The sequence below is a fragment of the Panthera uncia genome, chromosome F2 (genome assembly GCF_023721935.1).
Source record: "Panthera uncia isolate 11264 chromosome F2, Puncia_PCG_1.0, whole genome shotgun sequence".
In the NCBI taxonomy this organism is placed as follows: Eukaryota; Metazoa; Chordata; class Mammalia; order Carnivora; family Felidae; genus Panthera; species Panthera uncia.
In genome coordinates this window covers 38,823,716-38,841,037 of record NC_064812.1, presented here as the reverse complement: position 1 = coordinate 38,841,037, position 17,322 = coordinate 38,823,716, and the positions used below count along the sequence as shown (strand labels likewise).

General features: G+C 47.8%; 1 protein-coding gene across 2 annotated transcripts in view; it reads left to right on the top strand.

Annotated features, from left to right (window-relative positions):
• Positions 1–10,860: 10,860 nt before the first annotated feature.
• Positions 10,861–17,322, top strand: part of MATN2 (matrilin 2) — a 134,272-nt gene continuing 127,810 nt past the window's right edge. For both annotated transcript variants that reach the window (XM_049633050.1, XM_049633049.1), the window contains exon 1: positions 10,861–11,122. The gene's annotated coding sequence lies outside the window, so the exon portion shown is untranslated. The remainder of the gene's footprint in view (positions 11,123–17,322) is intronic.

Below are 17,322 nucleotides of genomic sequence, written 5' to 3'. Positions count from 1 at the left end.
ATGAGACTGTGAAAACATTTCCCTTTTTTAAAAAAAAAAAAAAAGCTGTGAGTTTTTGCAGCCTGTCTGGAAACGGACTTAAATATCATTAAATAATATGGCTGCTGGTCATGTAGACAGTCTCTAATGTTCTGGAGGGGAGAGAGCAGTGTCTTTGCCAAGGTATCAAAAAAAGAGTCATGCAGAAACACTGCCAGCATAAAGTACAAGCTAGGCCACTGTAGCACTCCCCACCTTCACATCTAACATGCACCAAACAGTGTGCCTGTAGCTGTGTAAAATGGGTTTTTTGGCAGCTCAGACACATGTACTAAAAGGGAAGGAAAAAGGAGGCATTGCAAGGATGTCTCCACACCCATGGAATTCACTTAAAAGTGTCTCTGCTCACTGGCCAAGTTTTCTGCCAAATGACTCTGGACTATGGAAGCCAGCCAGATCTGTGACCTGCCCAGAAGCCCACGCATGCCTTTTGCTGACTGGAGTACCCAGACATCAGAAGAGAGAAGCTGCCGTTGGCCAACCCAGAAAAAATTACATCAAGGCAAGAGTCTTAGCACTATCCACCCATCAATGTGATCCCAATTAGCAGGAACAGCTGCTGCTTCAGGATGAGGAGTTGGGCTCAAAACAGCGTAATGGACTCCAGTTTGGTTTGTTTTATCCCATCTAAAACTTACACATGCTTTTTAAAAAGTCATTTACGGTACACACACGGTTTTTGTGTATTAAGTAAGCTTATTATGGGAACCTCTTTAACTCAGCAAATGCAAGCGTAACATCTATTCCTTGCTGTGTGCCAGGACGTCCAAGGGCATTGCTGCAACGGAGCAAAGAGAGCTTGGAAGAGAACTGTGTGAGCCCGGGGGATTGGGCGTGATTAGCCAGCATTGAAGGTTTGAGCCACATTTCTCTCAGGAAAGGTTCAGATTGAATGGGTCTTCATCTTGTCTGCTACTCACTGCTCCCACCTCCGATGCTGTGAAGTCTCAACTCCCACTCCGCCTGCGCAGACCTGGAGAAGTCCTAAGTTCCCAGATTCTGGGATCCTAGATTTGGGACATCCAGCCTAAAGAGCTGCTTCCCTCTGTGGTGTCCACCTGAAGAAGACAAGGGAACAATGGCTCTGCCCTCTGGGCCACCAGCAACAGTACAAAGGACCCTGTGTCCTGTGTGGCGGAGATGCCCCTCTGACCCGGTGTGGTGGCCTTTGTGTGATGTCACTTTTCACCCGATACTCATTTTGGCTAAAGGAATGTGTTTGTAATGATGCTTTGTCATTAATACACTTTCACAGGATGTTCCTTTAGTTCTTTTTAACTTCAGGCTTTTTAAAATTACGTAGATCTGGGGCGCCTGGGTGGCTCAGTCGGTTGAGTGTCCGACTTCAGCTCAGGTCACGATCTCACGGTCCGTGAGTTCGAGCCCCGCGTCGGGCTCTGGGCTGATGGCCCAGAGCCTGGAGCCTGCTTCCGATTCTGTGTCTCCCTCTCTCTGCTCCTCCCCCGTTCATGCTCTGTCTCAAAAATAAACGTTAAAAAAAAAAATTAAAAAAAAAAATTACGTAGATCTTCTGGGGGCGCCTGGGTGGCTCAGTGGGTTAAAAGTGATCGGCTCTTGATATCGGCTCAGGTCATGACCTCGCTGTCATGAGATTGAGCCCCATGTCAGACTCTGAGCGCTGAGTGCACAGCCTGCTTGGGATTCTCTCTCTCCCTCTCTTTCTGCCCCTCCCCTGCTAACACACACACACTCATGCTCTCTCAAAGTAAATAAACATTTTAAAAAATGACACTTTTCTACATAGAGCTCCCTTCCATAGCAGCTCTAACCCTGCTTTTATCAATGCTCAATCTTCTCTATCTTGATGACTTATTTCATATTCACTGTACCCCAAGTGGAAAACTGGCCTCCATTTCCTCAGATCTGCGTCTGTTGACTTGTGTGTCAGCTAGTGGCCTCCCCATCCCAGTCTTCCTTCCCTCCTTGAGATGTAGGTCCTCTGCTTTGTCCCTCTTTGTTTCCTCCTATCCGATCCGTCTCCAGCCCTGTGGCTTCTATCTTTTGATCAGGTGGAATGACATTTACCATTTACTGAGCCCTTCCTATGTGCCAGCCAGTCTGCTAAGCACTTTACGTATCCTAACTCTTCATCTCTTTTGTACGGATGTGGAAATGAGACTTTTCTTTTAAAGGAAAAGGACTGGGGCACTGGGTGGCTCAGTCGGTTAAGCATCCGCCTTCGGCTCAGGTCGTGATCTCGCAGTTCGTGGGTTCGAGCTCCACGTCGGGCTCTGCTGACAGCTCGGAGCCTGGAGCCTGCTTCGGATTCTGTGTCTTCCTTTTTTTTATTTCTGCCCCTCCCCCTGCTCATGCTCTGTTTTTCTCTGTCTCTCAAAAATAAATGTTAAAAAATAAAGGAAAACTGATCCCAGGTTAGTGTTAGCGGCAGAGACAGGATTTAAGTGCCAGTTGAGTCCATGTATGTGGGTGCTGTGTACCTTTGAGACCTCTAGAAGCTCAGAATTCTGTAATACCTTTCACTTACAACAGTTGATTTCCACAAACTGAAATGAATACGTCCCAAGAAGGAAAGCACATCATGCAAAGCCATGTGAACGCTGTAAACTTGGGTGGATCTTTTAACCTTGAGGTTTGCATTACACAAGGAAAGCTGTCAATTTCCTATTTAGTTAGGCTGGAAGATGTTCTGCAAATATCAGCTTTTAATTCTTATTTTAAAGAATGTATTCAGGCAGGAAGAAAGATCAAATGCGGTGGGCCTTTCAGAGTGGATAATTGTCTTAAGTGAGCAATTGCTTTTGAGGAAATTAGGCACCATTTTAAACTGCACGGATTTATCCTTGTTGAGGAAAATATGCATATTAAGATTTCAGGCATCGTAACTCAGACTAGTATGTAAGTAAAACAGTGGTGTAATTGGTTTGTACTATCTTGGAGGAATAGTTGGAGGCCTTGAGACTCACCTTCCTTCCCTGCCCCTGCCCCAGGAAGCTTGTGTCCATGTGTCTATTTTCACGCCTATCGAAGGAGACAGAAGAGAGCAGTCCTTTCCCTTGGGGGGCTGTAGGCTTTCTTCTGCCCTGTGAAGTTAATGCACTCTATCACCTGCATCCCCGAGAGCCTCCTTCCTTAGACATCTCTATAGTGAATCCAGGTATGATTTGGGCACTGGGGAACATTGTAAACTTGTGGGTTTTTAAAAAAGTAACGTAAGTAATGTAAGGGAAAAAAAGAAGCCAATAATTCAGTAATTTGGATTCAATAATTTGGATCTCACCTTGAAAATCACTTTCTTGTGGAAGCCTTTATGACCCACTGGTCTGGAAGGTATTATTCCGTAGCATATCCAGTGACCCAGTCAAGGCACATCTTACACTCCATGGTTCCTGGCGCTTTTCTTGTCTGTAATCCTCCAGTATATAAGAAGCTCATAGAGAGTTTGTGTCTGTCCTCCTTAGTGTTCTGTCTTCACTGCCTGGCACTTGTCTGGCAGATAGAAGGAACAAGTAGCTGTTAGAACAAGAATAAGATAAGCATACCAGAGAGGTGAAAACCACCTGTAATCCCACCCATGGCTATTGTGGCAAATTCTGAAGAACAACTCAGTGGGGCTGAAGCATCACACAGATCAATTCTCACAGAGGAGCCCATTGGGAAAAAATCATTCCTATCGACTGTGCAAGGAGAGAGACAGTCACTCCTCCAGAAAACCCTACCAACATGCCAGCTGCTGTAATGTGTGATTTTGGGGGGTGGGCATCCTGACTTCTAGAAAAAAAGTTGTAAAGGTGATAGGTAAAAAACAGCAACACGGTAATAAAAGGATTGATTTCTGAAGAAAGATTAAAGAGCAGCTAAGATGAGAGGCTAGCTAATCCTCTGCTTCAATTTGAAATCCAAAGAAAAATGGCATTCTTAGCTCGTACTATTCTTGTGATCAAGTTCCTTTTATGTGAGCTTAATTCACTAGGGCTGTGAATGAAAAGTGAAATTACTATGTCTCCCCCTCGGAACTTTCTTGTCCCTTCCCAGTAGATCAGTGTACTGTTAAAGCACTCAATGACCAAATCTGAGGCCCCACAGAATTTTGACACCTTGGGTATAGGGGGCAGAATTCTGAACAGCCACCGTGACCCCAAAGGGCAGTTGTGCTCGCCCACTTCTGGGGCACTTTAGATTGAAAAAGGCCCCCGGAAAGACTGTGTGATGAAGCATGTTTGCCTTTCATCCTTTACAAGAATATCACAAGACTCTTGACAGTAAAGCCGTGTGAATTTCCCTGTGGCAGGGACCACAGACACTAGTACAGAAGTACCACCAGCAGGAGTCCTACAGTGTAGAACAATAACCAGAGAATAATCAGAAAAGGTATGGGAACGCACAGGCAAGGACGGTGAAGAGGGGCAAGAAGCCGTTCCTGCCTACGTGTGAGAGACCTGGTTCCAGGAAAAAGCGTTCAAAACAGAGTGCAGAGGAGGAAACGGAGCAGTCTGGTTCACAAAGAGACCAACATGTTTGCATGAGGACTCAGAATTTAAATGTACCCTCTGGGTGGCTCAGTCGGTTGAGCACCTGACTCAGGGTTTCGGCTGAGGTCATGATCTCGCGGTTTGTGGGTTCAAGCCCCGCTGTTAGCAGGGCCTGCTTGGGATTCTCTCTCTCTTGCTCTCTCTCTGCCCTTCCCCAGCTCATTCTCCCTCTCTCTTAAAAACGAAAACACAAAAACTCTTTAAAATGTGCCCTCTTCCCATAAACCAAAACTTTATTAATATGTAATTCACATGCCATACAATTCACCAATCTAACGTCTGCAACTTGGGGTGCCTGGGTATCTCGGTTGTGCTTCTGACTTCAGCTCAGGTCATGATCTCATGGTTTGGGGTTCGAGCCCTCTGTTGGGCTCACTGCTGTCAGCCTATCAGCACACAGCCCACTTGGGATCCTCTGGCCCCCTCTCTCTGCCCCTCCCCTGCTTATAAATAAAAAAAAAAACATTAAAAAATGTTTTAAATAAAGTCTGCAATATAATGGTGGTTAATATTATTCAGAGGTGTACAACCTTCTCCACAATCAATTTTAGAACACTTTCATTGCCCCGAAAAGAAACTCCACCCCCAGAAAAGGTCACTCTGTCTCCATCCCCAACCTCCCCAGCTCAAGGCGACCACTAACTATGAACATTCGTGTGTAAGATTTTGTGTGGCAGAAGTTCAGTGATTGTATTCTGCTGCTGTATGACTTCGGTTTGGTACTTTCTTATACTTTCTCTTTGCTGAAGTTCTCACTGTGTTCATCCAGCCTTCTCCCAAGCTTGGTGAGCATGTTTATGACCATTACTTTGAACTCTTTGAATCAGGTAAATTACTTATTTCTGTTTCGTTAAGGTTTCTTCCTGAAGTTGTATCTTGTTCTTTCGTTTGGAACACATTCCTGTTTCCTCATTGTGCTTGACTCTTGTGTTTGTTTTTGTGTATTAGATGAACCGGCCACCTCTCTATCTTGAAGGAGTGGTCTTGTGTAGATGAAACTTATTGTTGAAACTTGCCCTAGCTTTTGGTTGTCTCTTGAACCTTTGTGATTGTCTAAGCAGCCTGATTTGTTCTTGATGGGTCCCAGTTGGTGAGCAAATGCCAAGACCTGTGTGTTCCCCAGGGAGGGACCTCTGTCAGCACCTAGTTTCAGATTGATTGGGAGCTGGTCCCTCAGGCAGCAGCTTTTAAGGTATGCAAATGTATACAGACTTACAAGACCACAACTGTAAATCCTACTGGCCTCCAGACCAGGTGATCTGGAGGTGCCCTCTTGGTGACATTGCAAAAACTGGGGTTCCAGACAAGTGTATAAGCTGTTTGCTGGATGGTACTACCAAGCCGTAGTGAGGCCAAGGGAGAGTGCATATATGGCATCCCCCAAGCCCACATTGCTTGAGAGCACTTCCATAGCCTCTGGATGCGTAGTAAACCTGAAGCCTGTCCCTTGGAGCAGTTCCAGGACAAGTAAATAGGCCTTTTTCAGAGGAAGAATGGGGTGTGTTTCAGTCTGCTGTCTGTGCAGTGCCCTGGGAGCGGTCGCCTGCCAGGAACCATCTCTCCCATTGTTTCATGGCAGGGCCATGGGAACGGGGTGGGTGCAGGGGCGGGTGCTGGCCCGCAGGTTTTGGTACAACCGCTGGCCAGTCTTTTTTATTGCAGTCATTCTAGTGGGTGCAAAGTGATGTCTTGTGGCTTTGATTTGCATTTCTCTAATGGCAAACTATGTTGAGCATCTCCTCACTTGCATATTGACCATTTGAATATCTTCTTTGCAGAAATGTTTATTCAGAAACTTTGATCATTTATTAACTGGGCTGCATTTTTATTATTGTAAGAATTCTTTACCTATTCTAGATACAAATCTCTTATCAGTCGATGATTTGTGAAAGGTTTTCTCCATTCAGTGGGTTGTCTTTTCTTGATGGTGTCCGTTGAAGCACAAAAGCTTTTGATTTCTATGAATTCCAATTTATCTATGTTTCCTGTGTCATTTGTGCTTTTGGAGTCCTGTGGTCAGTGATTACAACTCACTGAAAGTTCAGATGATGTTAGCAGTTTTTAGTAATAAAATCTTTTTAAGTTAAGGCATGTACATTTTTTAGACATAGTGCTTTGCACACCTAATAGACTCTGGTATAGTGTGAACGTAATTTTTTACATGCACTGGGAAACCAAAACATTCACTTGACTCACTTTATTGTGATACTTGCTTTATTGGGGTGATCTGGAATCAAACCCACATATTTCTGAGGTATGCCTGTCATTGATTTTCAGAAATGGTTCTGACCTACTGTTCTGCCCCCAAGCGTAGGCTGGAGCTGAAGGTGAAACAGTGCTGGTCACCGCTGTCTCATTCGGCCTGGCCAGGGACGCTGAGCGGTCTTAGACATTTTGCTCTAACTAAAATTAAAGACATTTTCAACTCTTTAAAACTTTGGTTATTGCATCCTCTTCTGAACTTCTTTTTGTTCACATGTAGTACAACATGCAGCCAGTAATGTTCTGGAGCTTTCTGTGCTTGGGAATTGCTTTGTCAGTTCTCGTTTTAAATGCATCGAGACATTTGCCGTTGCTTCTTTTCAGAGACTGCTCTCCCAACAAAATTGTTCTCTGTACTGCATTGCCTCTTATTTTTCTCCATCATATGATTTATTGTGGCTCTCAGCAGCGTGTCTGTTGCCTTATTCTTTCCACTGGGCTGTCTGTAGTGTTTCCCCTCCTGTTGAACCCCAGTTCTAACCGTGCCCCAGTTATTTTCTTCAGCAAGAGAGAACATGGAAAAGTCCCGATTTCTGATATTTTTTGTTGTATTTGTCACTCTTGAGTCGCCATTTTTGAGCCCTGCCAGCATCCTGGAGGGTTTTGTAGGATAGATACACACAGCCATTGCTCAAGTATCTTGTAATCTGATTCAACACCGGGCGGCCAGTGTAGACATAGACTTATTAATGGCATTGACAGAAGCTAGGTAGTTGAGTGTCACAGGGATGAGGCTGTTGGCTTCTAACAGCAGACCACTTTGTGCCAATTCCTGGGTTTAGGGATGAAAGAGGCAGCAGTCTGTGTTGCTGAGTGATGCTTTCACGCCTAGGGGTCCATCCTCCACTCAAAAGGGGAGACTAGTCTCCAGTGTTTTAGCCTTGCCAATATCCAAGAAAACAAGTCAGATTTTAACTCACTCTTGCCTAGCCATTAAAACTCCTCACTCCATGCTATAATCTCATTTTTGAAAGGTAGCCTCATCAGCCCGATTTCACAGACATTACAAGGCTCTAAACTCCAGGTTAAGGCCATAGAAGCCCAGTCCCTTCCACTGCATGGCATAGGGCAATATCAGGAAACAAGCAGAATGCCAGGTTCAAGTTCAAGATCACATGAAAACATTTGAGTCCTCTTTGAAATGTGTGTTGTTTTCTTAAATAAAATTTTGACTTGCTATAGTTTTTTTTTTTTTTTTCCTTTTCAGTTTCATCTTATTTTTCCAAGGTGGGATAGTATGTCTTTTTAGAAATCATTTCATCTGGGACAACAGTACCTTCAGCCAGCCTGTCCTCAAGGAAGATCCTCTGGACATGGAACTGGTTGTCCGTGTTGATGGGGCATCCAGAAGGAAGCACTGCCCGGGGCTGGAGTTCAAACCCAGCCCCTGCCTCGCAATGCTCCCCTTTTAACCCCCCATCCCAACCAATTGGAAGCTGGCCCAAAGAGGCAATGTCTCCTCTCCCAGATGAGACATCTTGCCCTTCTCCTTGATGAGAGAATGGGGACCTCCAACAGTTTACATGGGACTCAAACGTCATCAACCACCTTGAGAGACACAGTGTAAGTGAGGTAACACTGCAGTTTTACATTTCTCCTCACCCATTCGGTACAAGATTAATTTTAGGCTATGGGTCTGTGAACCAACCTGTCTGCTCTTTGGTTTCTGGTCCCCTTCCATTTAATAGTCCCATTTCAATCTGCGCTCTAGGAAGCAAAACAAAACAAAACAGTAAGTTTTAATGTTTACAAGGAACAAATGAATTCATATGTCAAAAGTCTATATGTGAGGTTAGTCATGATCGTGAGGTCTGGGTCAAACGAAGCCCCTCCCCACCTCAATCCTTACTCCACAATAGACCACATGTGCAGAGAGAACCGATTTGAACCTGATATAGCTTCCAGGTATAAGGAGTTTAAAGTTATCCATTAACTAACTCTTTAAAAAAAATTTTTTTTAACATTTATTCGTTTTTAAGAGACAGAAAGAAACAGAGCATGAGTGGGGGAAGTGCAGAGAGAGGAAGACAGAATTTGAAGCAGGCTCCAGGCTCTGAGCTACCAGTACAGAGCCCAACGCGGGATACGAACCCACAGACCGCCGAAGTCAGACTCTTAACCAACTGAGCCACCCAGGCACCCCGATTCCAACTGGCTCTTGAACTTTCAGATACTATATGCCCTCATTCTGTCCACTTGTACGATTGCCCGTGTGAGAACTGAAAATCTTAACCTCACACTTCTGAATAAGATTCTCTGTACACTAAGCTGGTAGCTAGGCCTCTGGCAGAAAAGGCAAATTTGGGCTTTCCCCCAAAGCCTCTATTGTTATCAACTTGCATTCACCTCCAACGTAACTGGGAAATAAAGGCATTGTTTTTTTCTGACTTGATATTTCAGGATGTTGAGCTCACTTTTGCTTCATTTTTTCTGGCAGACCTGAAGATCATTCCACAAGGTAGAACAACTCATTGGCCTGTTTGACTTGGCCCCAGGAGTGCTTCATACAGAGATTTCCTGTGTGGAAGAATTCTGATAGAACTCCCTGGAGAAAACACCCATTTGAGTTGGCATATACTAGAGTCCCTGGAATCAGTTACTTAGTTACAATCCCTTAAAATTTGGAGGGATTTTGGAATTGCTGTTGTTTTCTTGGTAAATTACTGGATCATACTGGTGTCTTGGAATAAGGCAACACATTTTAAATGCAATTTTCCATAAACTGCAACTCAACTTCCCCAGCTCCTAGGGGATTTTCACTGGCCCAGACTCAGGAAGAATTTTCTTCTGTGGGATCCAAGACTTAAGAGACCAAACATTTCCTGAAGACTCTCCTCTGCTTTCTGACCTCTACCTACCTCCTCCCAAAGACATACAAAGAAACGATTTCTTATCTGTGCAGGCATCCAGGAGTGCCCAGTGGGCCTAAGGTGCAGGGTAGGGGAATAGGGAACACGAACCCAGGATTCTTTCTCTGCATTATGGCACCACGGAGTTGCCTGATAGCTTGAATATGTTAACCCCTTGCTTTATGACTGGAATTTTTACTTCCCACTCCTGGAGCTATTTGAAGGAATTGATTTTGTACATGGTGTTCATTAATATTCTGGAAACTAACTCTATCATAAAATAGGAGTGATGGTTTAGGAGTAAAGGCAGCCAAGATCACTTAAATTATCAGACTCTGGCACCTCCAAAGGTTTTGAAACTGGTTAGTTCTGCTGCCTCTGCTCCACAGCTTGTTACAACCTGACCTGGGTGTGTTGGGTTAGTGGTTTGGGGATAGAATTTTGGATCCATTATTAGGAGATGGTGCTGGTGGGCACTCCCACTCACCCCTGCTGGTGGCCATGTAGCCTGTGGAGTGGCATACCAGGCCCTTTCCCTGCCACTGACCAATCCAGAACCTCCAAAGTTCTGCAGGGACCTGGAAGGTCATGTTCTCCCACTTCACAAAGTTGCAAACGTCTTCGCCCATAATTGCAAAAGTCTTGTTTGAACTAGACTCTCTCTGCTCCTCCAGGGTAGGATCTTTGTTCCTCTCTGTCCTGGCGTCCTTACTGCCCTCTCCACCCCCGGGCCTGGTCTGGCCCCTGGCCAGTGGATGCTCTGTTAATATGAACTGGCACTGGTGGGGTGTTCCGGGCACTGCCAAGACAGGTCCTGGCACTTGTCACCAATTATCCCAATTCTCACCATCTTTTCTTCATCCCCGTCATCGGTGGACGCCTCTTGGAGATCATGACCCCAAGTTCAGGATACGGTCCCCTTGCCATGCCTGCCTTCCCTCGGGAGATGCTCTCCCCCAACCCCACCCCGCCAAGCCCCTTCAAAGGGTGCGGTCCAGACCCCTGGAGTCCGAATCCCATCTGGGCTTGCGGAGGCACCGAGCGGAGCCGGGTGGCAGCGAGCAGGGCGTCTGGCCAGGGTGCCCAGCGCCGGGGCTGCCTGCAGGGTGGGGCCGCGCTCGCGGCCGCTCCCTGTCCGCGCCTTCCCCATCCCCAAAGACGACACCCCTCCTTCCGCCCGGCCCGCTCCCCACCCTCGCCGCGGCGCCGCCTCCCGCCGCCCTCCCGCGCTGGCCCCGAGCCTCGCAGGCAGCCAGCGAGCGAGGGGAGCGCTCTGGGATGGGACTTGGAGCAAGCGGCGAAGGAGGAGACAGCGGCCGCGGCTCCGGCTTCTTCCGCGGCTCCCACGAGCGACCCCCGAGGAGAACCGCGCCTCTCCGAGCGGCGAGGGGGCCGACGCCGAAGACCCGGGGGGCTGCGCCCGTCTCGCTGCCCAGGCGTCCGAGGCGGCAGCGGCTGCAGGTGAGCGGGGCGCGCTTTCCCCGGGGCTCTGCACGGCCCCGCCGCCCCGAGGCGCAGACACGCCGACCGCAGACCGCCGAGCCGCAGAGCTCGGGCACACGGGCGCACGCGGGTGCTGCCCCCGGGCCTGCGCGCCCGCCTCGCCCCGGGCCCCTGCGGCTCCGCGCGGCCCCTCCGGCCAGGCGCCCCCTCCGGCCCGGGGCCCGTCGCCCCGACCCCGCTGGGCGGGCGCGAGCGGAGGGCGGCGCTGCCCGGACCCCCGGCGCGGGGAGAAGTCCCGCCACCTCGGCCGGGCGAGCGGGACGCGCTCCCCGCGCGGGGCGCACCGCGCGGCCGCCAGACCGCAGTGCCCCGTGGGGGCGCTGTCAGCCGCCGCGGGGACTCCGGACTTGGGCTCCAGCGACCCGGGGAAAGGGAGACTTGTTGAGCGGGCATCGGTGTGGTTCGTGTAATACTGGCAGGCCAGATGCAGTCGGATTCCTCCCCTCGGTCGGCTGGTATTTTAATGCCCTTCATCTGGATTTTGTTCTTGGTCCTCCCTCTTGTGTCTCTCCATTGTGGAGAAAGGAGGGAAAGGGGAGGGCATTTTGTGGTAGTTGCTAGAAACCCCGAGGACAATTTGGGGAGGGGGGACCCTCTCTCTTTAAGATCTCTAGGGCTGGATGCGCAGGAAGGTACCTCCTCGGGAACAGACCCTCACCCTGAACTAACCCAATTGACAAAGTTCCAAATTGTCAGAAAGCAGGGAGCCGGGTGCTTCTGCACCAAGTGCATTGAACCTGCCTTCCAGGAGATGGGAGGCTGTAGGGCTTACCACCAAGGGCATGGAGTCTGGGATTAGCCTGCCTAAGTTCACATTATGGCTGTGAGGCTCACAGGTTAGTAACCTTAGACTTACCCAGCTATGCTATGCCTCAGTTTCCTCATCTGTCTAATGGGGATGATAATACCTACAGGACTGTGAGGATTAAAGTCCTTAGAACAGTTCCAGGCACAACCTAAAGTGAGTTTCACCACCTCTCTTTCCAGAAAGAGCAAGGCATTCCTATGACCAGTCACCTCCTCCTCAACTCAGGAAGATAGCCTCTCCACAGATACATGAAGGTGGCAGATAATCCACATGTATTTAACCGGAGTTTTCCATTCAGGAGTCACTCCTACATAGTTCTCCCTGCCTGCTTTCCAAGGGACAGGTTCATAAAACCATGTCAAGATCCCAAAATGGGCTTATGGCCTGCCCCAAACAGTCCAGCATGGCTCAATAACCCCCCAAGGGCTTCTGAGCACAGCAGGGTGATTGATGTTCTCAAGGATGACCCTCAGACCTGAGTTCCTTGCTGTGGTAATGGCCTCTCCATCCACTGGGCTGCCCGAGCCAGGAAAATCAGCCCCGTCCTCAGCATCTCCTTTTCTCTTTTCTCCTCGATCTGCTCAGGCACCAAGTCCTATGAATTCCCTCTCGGCCCCTGAAGCTTGGTCCCTTAGAATCCCCCGTTGAGAATGCGGGTATCTGTGGCTCTTCACTACCTGTCCAAACTTTTATTCCTGACGGTAGGATTCAGCCCCAGGCCCCCCAGTTGCCAGGACTCTTATAAACCGGAGCTCCAGGGTTCCTTGCTCCTAGCATCCAGGCCCAGGCAAGCCGGAGCCATTGTGGCCTGGGCTCACGCGCTGGGGGTGCCATAGCAGGATCTACCTCTGAGATCTCCTGAGCTGGTTGTCATGCCCTAAGCTCTTACCAGCAAACACCGTGTGTCTCTCTGTTCCGCAAGAGGTATTTAGAGGGAAGCCCAAGATTTACAGAAAAGGAAATGGATGATTGAGCCTTGAAAAATCCAAAAGAAATAAGAGGGTCTTTGGAGGTTCTAGAAGGAAATCCCACAGTTTCCTAGAAACAGCTCTGGCTGGTGCCTAAGAGAAGGCAAGGGATGAGGCAGAGGTGTGTCTGGAGAAAGAGGCAGAGACAGGCTCAGGCCTCAGGAAAAGCAGACCGAAGAGGGTGTGATGGATGTAAACGCCGGCGGGCACCGGTGTTGGGTGTGCAGCTGGGCAGGCAGTGACAGAGGACATGCTAAGACTCGGGGATGAGTGGTTGGGTTTAAGACCAGTCAAGGGGGTGAGGGAGCCTCTGGTGCTTTCCCTGGGACTCGCTGTCCTCTGGCCTGCAGCACCCGTGTTCAAGAGAGCCCTTACCTGGGACTCCCCACCTTTAGGGAAGCTCAGGAGGGCTGCCCTGTTTAGCATTCATGTGAGAATAGGTCAGGAGGGTCAGGGGAAGAGGGAGGCCGAAGCCCCATACAGAGCGGAGCCTGTCATCACTGTTGCTAGTAAATAGTGCCAGACAGGCCTTTCCAAGGAACCAGTTGCCACTTGGAGCTCCAGACTGTGAGGTCATCTTTGAAGCCTGCCATGTGGCTCGGCAGACAGCCACGACTGCCTTACCTGGCAGGACCCTGAGACTCGGGACTCGGGACTCGGGACTCTCAGGACTCAGAGGGAAAGGCAGGGCTGGGCTTGATTCCGGAGGTCTCAGCTGTTGTCAGAAATGGGTTGTCGTGACGATGACAGTGATGACAGGTAGTGCGGGTACAACCCACAGCACACCAATCTTGGCACCTGAAGGAGCTGAGTTCCAGTCTCAGCCCCATGTGTGTGTTTGTATATGTGTTGGGGCGGGGCGGGGGGAGATGCTTGGAGTTGTTGAGGTTGGCACTGTAACACAGAGCCGGGTCATGGGGCTTTGAGTGCCACAAAAGAGGGAGGCAGCACAATTATTTTTTCGTGAATGTGTAACCAGCATTCTGCTTAATCAGTAGAACGTTTTCAGCACTCCAGAACCCCCCCGCATGCCTCCTTCTGTGCACTGACGCCTATCCTGATTCCTATGATAGAGATTAGTTTTGTCCTTTTTGAATTCTGTCTTGTTCAGCATTATGTTTGTAAATTTACTATGTTAATGCATGAAGTGGGAATTCATTCTTTTCTCTTGCTGTGTAATATCCACACTCCGCCACAGTGTGTCTGTTCTACTGTTAAGGGTCATTCGCGTTCTTTCCATTCACAGTTCCTTTTGAAAGGGAGCGACCACCTACCCGTGTGTCAGTTGTCATAAACTCAATCCAACCAGCAAAGAGACATTGTATGAGGTTATGGGACTGGATGAAGGGTTAATGAGAGAGAGAAAGAGAGAGAGAAAGAGTGTGTGTGTGTGTGTGTGTGTGTGTGTGTGTGTACTGGTGGGGTAGGTGGGGGGAGTAGTTGAGGTTAGCATTTACAACATAGGGTCAGATAACAGGGCTTTGAATGCTAAGCTAAGAAATCTAGATTTTATCCTATTGGTATGTGGAAATCTCAGGCAGTTTTTTAGCAAGAGCATGATAAGCATGATATTGTGTTGGGAAGATTGAATTCAGCAGTGGCGCTAGATGGATTCAATAGGAGAGGCTTGGAAACTGTTAATTAGGAGTATGATCAATTCCAAGTTACAGAAAAAACTGAAATAACAGTGGCTTAAAGGAGGAAGTTTATTTCTGTCTTGCGTTCTAGAAGCCTGGAGGCGGTGAGTTCAAAGTGAGAGTAAAGTCAGGGACCCACACTCCTGCGCTTCGTTATTTTTACCACGCAGCACGGCTTCCGTTTCCGTGGTGGGTCAGGGTTCAAAATGAGAGCTAGGTATCTAGCCGGGATGTTCTCATTCTAGCCAGCAGGAAGGAAAAAGGAAAGGAGGTCATTCCCTCATCCCTCCTTAAGGAGTCCTTTCAGAAGTTGTACGTACCATATCCACTGGAATCCACTGGCCAGCAGGCAGTCACGTAGGCAAGAAGCAAGGACTAGGAGCTGTGGTCTTTGTTCCAGCCCATCACGTGTCCACTTAAAAGTGAGGTTTCTATTACTAAGGAAGGAGAGGAAGGAAGGTATTGGGGGATAATTGGCAGTGTCTGCCAAGACCTTTGTGGTCTCTCTGATGGGAATAAGGTCTGCGACCTTGGTATGGACTGGAGAGGGAAGAAGACATGAGGGACATCACTGAGAAAAAATGGCAGGACTTGGTGCTTGAGTGCATGAAAGGGAAAAAAGATATGGAAGGAATATATATATATATGACCATATATACCATATATACCATATATGGTATACCATATATACCATAAGATGAAGAGAGTTCCCCCCCAAAAAAATGATTCCTTGCTTAAAAATGTTTATTTTTGAGGGGGAGGGGTAGCGAGAGAGAGGGGGGACAGAGGATCTGAAGCAGGCTCCATGCTGACAGCAGAGAGCCTGATGTGGGGCTCAAACCCATGAGTCATGAGATTATGACCTGAGCTGAAGTTGGACGCTCAACCGATTGAGCCATCCAGGCACCCCCCCAAAAATTTTTCCTCAGAAAAGAAGAACTTGCCCTATATTTGAGTCCCTGCAAAGTGTCTCAAAGTACAAGGAATCTATCAAATATTTTGAACAAACCGTTGTTTGGGGAATACACATAAGTTCAAAATGTCTTCAGTCAATGTGCTAGTTTGGGTTCATGCAGAAGTCAATTGACCAAAACAATAAAAAAAGCAACTCAGATTTTGTAATTATTCTTGAGAGCACAATTTCACAATTGCAAGGATTGGATGATGCTGGATATAATCCATTAAACAGCAACACAATGAATGAGCAAGTTGCAGAGATGGTGAATTTATGCCTCTGGAACATATACGGTCCTCATGGTATATGAGTGGGAATTGCTGGCCTGAGGTGAAACTTCCAGTGACAGCATCCTATATGGATTTGGAAAGTGCTGAATCTCAGACAACTTAGACACAAGTGAAGATGTTAGAAGACTCAAAAAGTATCTTTAGTGGTGACAAAATATTGACGTTAGGCAAGCATTTGAAAACATTGTCTTAGGAAACAAGACAAAACATTGTTCTATGAAACATTTTTAAATGTTTTATCTTTATTTTTGAGAAAGAGAGAGAGAGAGAGAGAGACAGAGCAGGGGAGGGGCAGAGGGAGAGGGAGACACAGAATCCGAAGCAGGCTCCAGGCTCTGAGCTGTCAGTCTAGAGCCTGACGCGGGGCTCAAGCTCACAAACTTCAAGATCCTGACCTGAGCCAAAGTTGGATGCTTAACTGACTGAGCCACCCAGGTGCCCCTATGAAACATTTTTAATGAAAAGAGCATTATTTGTAAAGTGATGTATTATTTTGTAATTTAAAATGTTTTGAATATGCGTTTGTGACTAAATTGATACATGAGTTGTTATAACTAGATATTTGATATTTTATCTATATCTTTTAAAAATTATATATTTAACTTTTCTCACCCAGCCTCTTCCCGGAGCTTCGGAACTGCTCTTTCTGCCTGGCGTCCTTCACCCAGGCAGAGAAACTTGGCTGAGAAATTTGAGGGAGGGGATCCTCCCATCATAAGAGATAGCCGTTGGAGTCACCTGTAGTTAGGCAAATGTAGTATGTATACGAAGACATTAGTTAGGGCATGGCACTTGTCAGCTACAGAACTAGGGCCAGTTTGAGTCAACATTTATCGATCTTTCATTCGTCGACAAATGTGCTTATTCAACATTTGTCTATTTTCTAAAAATGTATTTATAAAATTCAGCACCCAGCATGTGGGTGATACAGCGATGACGATGTATGGTCCCAGGGAACAGCTCACAGACGAGGCTGGGAGACAGATATGGCAGCAAGAAAACTCAAGTGCTGGAGCAGACAACAAACCCATTGTCAGGGGTGTATAGGAAAGTCGATCCTCATTGGGAAAATTGAGAACATGTTAGAGAGTGGGTGACACAATGAGCTGAGCCTCGAGGAATGAATGCACTTTTGACTAACGTAGAGCTTCCAGGCCAAGGGAGCAGCATGGATGGAGGCACTCAGCTATGACAAGAATCTCAGTTCTTCAGGCCCCAGTGGGAGGTCCGGGGTGGCTGTGGGATTGCCATTGTTGGAGGGGTGGGCAGCGGTCAGTCAAGGAGAGCCTTGACCACTAATGTGATGTAGTAAGGCCATAGATGGGTTCTGAACAGAGGAGGGCCAGAACCAGTGGGTGAAGGACGCCAGGCAGAAAGAGCAGTTCTGAAGCTCCGGGAAGAGTCTGGGCGAGAAAAGGAGAGCACAGAGCCTTGCTGTGGCAATAGGACAGTCAGGAGGGTGGGACGGGGAGAGGTGGGAAACCAGGGTTTGCCCACTTG